This window comes from Trichosurus vulpecula, chromosome 3 (assembly GCF_011100635.1).
Source record: "Trichosurus vulpecula isolate mTriVul1 chromosome 3, mTriVul1.pri, whole genome shotgun sequence".
NCBI lineage: Eukaryota > Metazoa > Chordata > Mammalia > Diprotodontia > Phalangeridae > Trichosurus > Trichosurus vulpecula.
This window is the reverse complement of record NC_050575.1, coordinates 96,350,810-96,355,566: the sequence shown is the minus strand read 5'-3', so window position 1 is coordinate 96,355,566 and position 4,757 is coordinate 96,350,810.

Below are 4,757 nucleotides of genomic sequence, written 5' to 3'. Positions count from 1 at the left end.
AAGCGGGACCCGGTGGGAGGGAGGAGGACTAGTCACGCCCCCTCCCCCCCACCCTCAACGGCCTTCTTCCGGTCCAGACTCCGGACACCGAGGCCCACCACATCCCAACCCTCTTGTCCCCATCACTGACCCCTTTTCCAGTGACACTACACGGTCAGACATACAACACAGGTACTTTGGGAACACTGCTGCATCACTGCCCTCCCCCATCCAGCCGAGGCATCTTCCTTCTCCCCACCTCCCAAAGAAACTCTGCCAGAACCCAGGGCTTTTTTGGTCCCTGTCTCCAACCCTGGGCCCATTCCGGTCTTAAGCGGTCCCCAGCCGTAGTCCATTCTCATATGCTGATTTTCATGTTTATCCCCCTCATCCCACCTACGTCTTCATTCCATCCTTACACACAACCTCATCCCCCAGGCCATTCACAAATCATTCTCATCCCTACTTTATCCTCAACACCATCCCTATGCCAGTCCTATACCCAACCCTTGCCAAAGCCCATCCAAATCATCAGTTCATCCTCAACCCATTCCTAACCCCATTCTCAACATCCCCAACCTAATCTTGTCACCATCCCTTTCCCTATCTACCCCTTTCCCCAAACCATTCTCAACTCATTCCCATCCCTAACCCCATCAGCATTCCCACCCCCATTCCATTTCCAACTGTATGCCTGCCCTTGACAATCTGAACCTTCTATGTATCCTCATTCCCATTCTCAAATCCATCTTCCACCCATTTTATCCCTAACCCCATTTTCATCTTTTCTCCAAACCCCTTTCAATTCTTCTTATCCCCATTCTTACCCCACTTCCTATCCCTGCCCTATCCTATCCCTGTCTCAACCCTCAATCTGTCCCCATTCATACCCCTAATTCTATTCATTTTTAAAATAAAATTTTATTGATATCTTTTGTTTTTACATCATCTAAATTCCCACTTCTATTTCTCTCCTTCCCCTTCCCAAAGAGCCATCATTTGAAACAAAGAATTCTATCCTTTTCTTTGAGGAGCACTAACCCCCAATCCCTTCTCATCCCCTACTCTGCTCACACCCCACCCACCCCCATTATTTTAGTGAAAATGTCTTATAAGCAACTGAAGATACAGATCTGGAGATCAGAAGTATTAGGGATATGTTGGGAGCCATGATATAAAAGTAATTGTTGAAGCCATCTAAATGGCTGGTCTCTTTGTGGAGGGGGGAGAGAGAGAAGAGCCCGGAGTTGGGGAGAAAGTACTTTGTCAACATTTAAGTGCTATAGGAATGTGTTATTATTAGGAAAAGAAGTAGGACAGGGCTGTGAGAAGACAGCCTAGGTGGGAATGGATCAGCATCCTAAGACAATCTTTCTATATCTGAATGCCCCCAAACCCACCACCAGATGAGGCCCTCTGATCAAACCTACCTTCTGCTTGGATTTCCCCACCAAGGTGGGGGAAAAAAATCTGTTTTCCCCTAAGTTTGCTAAGACAAGAGGACATCTGAGTAGAAAGAGAACTTAGTTTTAACTTATCTTTTATCTTAATTCTAAGTAGCTTCTGCCTCCATAGATGGACTTGGTTTCCACAAATAGACCCTGCCTAGGGTTACTGGATGAGGAACCCAGAAATTATAGCATGTCAGGCAAAAAGGGACCTTAGAGATCATCTGGTCCAAACTTCTTCATTTTACAGCTGAGGAAACAGAGAAAAAGGGAGGGGAAGAGAAGAGACACTTACCCAAGGTCACAAGTCTGTTAGTGGCAGAGCTCAGATTCAAAATCAGACATTCCCACCCCCCACTCCTAAATCCATGGCTCTCTCCACTTCAGCGTGATGCCTCCTGTGCTCTGCAAATGAACTCAACTTCTGTTTCTATCCCCCTATTCATTTACATCACCTTCATTTCCAAATATATCTCCCTCCCCCACCCAGGAAGCCATCCCTCGTAACAAAGAATTGTTTAAAAGAAAAAAAAAATAACAATTCAGCAAGAATAACTGAGTCTGAAAGTATATGCAGGATTCCACACCTATGATCCCCAACCTCTGCAAAGAAGAAAAGATGTTTTTCAGGGATATGGTTTTTGAGTGGTGTGATTAATTACACAGCATTGAGTTTTGGGGTTTTTTTATTCTTTCCATTTAAATTACTGTAGTCGTCAGTTTTGCTGGTTCTGCTTATTTCATTTTGAATAAATTCATGTGTCTTAAGTTTCTAACAACAAAACTTTGGGACAACTAGGTGGTGCAGAACACTGGGCCTGGAGTCAGGAAGACCTGAGTTCAGAGACTTACTAGACACTCACTAGCTGTGTGGCAAGTCATTTAACTGTTTGCCTCAGTTTCCTCATCTGTAAAATGAGCTAGAGAAAGAAACAATGAAACCACTTCAATATCTTTGCCAAGAAAACCCTACATGCGGTCACACAGAGTTGAATGTGACTGAACCACCAATTTTCTCTAGTCTTCATATTCATCATTCCATTAAAATGTAAGTTTCTTAAGGGCAGAGACTCACTTTTCTATTTGTATTCCCCATGCTTATTACTGTACATTGCACACTGTAGGAGCTTACTAAAGATTTTTTTTCATTCATTCAATAATATTCCATTACATTCATGCACCACAACTTATCGTTCCCCAGACAATGGGCACTTATTTCTGTTTTTAATTTTTGCTCCTACAAAAAAATGCTACTACAAATATTCTGAGGTATATAAGACCTTATCTGCCCTTGACTTCCTTGGGGTATATGCTGAATAGTAGGGTCTCTGAACCAAAGACTATGGACATTCCAGTCACTTTCTCAGCATAATTGCAAATTGCTTTCCAGAATGGTCTGCCCAATCATAGTTCCACCAGCAGTGAAGAAACTTCTCCTTCTGGAGGGAGCTAGGTGGTACAGTGGCTAAAGAGCTAGGCCTGGAATGAAGAAGACCTGAGTTCAAATCTACCCTTGGGTACTTACTAGCTGTGTGACCTTGGGTTATTTAACCTAATAGCACCTACTTCCCAGGGAGATTGTGAAGATCAAATGACGTGCTTAGCACAGTGCCTGGTGCATAGTAGGTGCTTAATAAATACTTATTTCCTTCCTTCGTTTTTTAGTCCCCCCCAATACTACCTATTTCCATTTTTTTGTCATCCTTGCCAATCAGCTGAGTGTTTGGAGAAACCTCAGAATTAAAACCTCAGATTAAAAAAAAAAAGAATTGTTTTGATTTCTATTTCTCTCTGTATTAGTGATTTGGAGCAATCTTTACTAAGGTTGCAATTTTTTTGAGAACTATTTGCTCATACCTTAAGACCACATATCTGTTAAGGAATGACTTGTGGCCTCATATACTTGTTCTAGTTTTACATATATAGATAGATAGATAGATAAATACATACATACATACGCACATATGTGTGTATTTGTGAAAATCAGGGATAGTTGATGTGAAGTTCTTGTTTTTGTTTGTTTTTCCCAATTGATGGCTTCCATTTTTCTCCTAGTTGCATTGATTTTGCTAGTGCAAAAGCTTTTCAATTTCATGTAATTAAAATATTCTATTTTACCTTTTGTAATCCACTCTATCCCTCCTTTTATTAAGTTTTTTTTCCTAGTCATACCTGTGGAAGGTACCAGAAATTATTTTATTTTAATATGTTTAGGGTGTCATCCTCAATATTCAGGTTATACAATTGGTGCTATTTTGTTGTTTTTTTAAAATCTCAACAGTTTCCCAGTGACTGCTCCCACCCCACCCACAGCAGAGCCCTCACTTGCTGGCTTCTTCCTTCACCCTTTCACAGCACAATCTCTCTCAGGACGGAAAAAGTACCCACCCATGAAAGGGAGCCCAGTCCCCAGACCCTTTGACTTTAGCTTTGGTAATTGACTCCTTGGAATCCTACTGATGGTGAAAGGAAGATAGCATGAATGAGCCTCTTTTTGACTTTTCTTAACCTTTCCCCAGGCTGTGATTTTTCATCCCTAAGTTTTCTCATTTGAAAAATATGATTAATAATAGTATCATCACCTGCCTTGTATGGTGGCTATGAGGAAAGTATTTGTAAATCTGGGGTTGAGGAAGAAAAGGTGCAAGGTGAAAGAGTTTATCATTAGAAGGGAACCTGGCTTGGAGTCCTAGCTTCACTACTCACGAAAGCAAAGTGACCTTAAGTAAACCACTTCCTCTCTCTGGGACTCAGTTTCCTCACTTTTAAAATGGATGAAGCATTGACCTGAGGTCCTAGAGTCAGGAAGATTTATCCTCCTGAGCTCAAATCTTGCCTCAGACACTTCCTAGCTGTGTGACCTTGGACAAGTCACTGAACTCTGCCTCAGTTTCCTCATCTGTCAAATGAGCCAAAGAAGGAAATGGCAAACCACTCCAGTATCTTTGCCAAGAAAACCCCAAATGAAGTCACAAAGAGTCAGATGTGACTGAAATGACTGAACAGTAGTAAGAGCCCTTCTCTTCTCCCTCTCTGAAAACTTTCTATCTGCAAGGATGTCACGAGTGGTTATGCAGCTCAGCCCCTTGCTGGAACCTGGCTTACTTAGTCTCTGGGAACCTTATCTATGCCCTTCAGAGGCTGTGGGAAATACAAAGGGAGGTGGGGGCTCAGGCTTCACTTCAACCTTCAACAAATAGGCAGTAAGCTCCTGAGCATTGTTGTAAGCCAGGACGAGATATGAAGTTTAGATAAGATATGATCCCTACTCTCTGGGAGCTCGTAGTCTATTGGAGAACAAGGTAAACACTTCAACAACTATGATTCAAG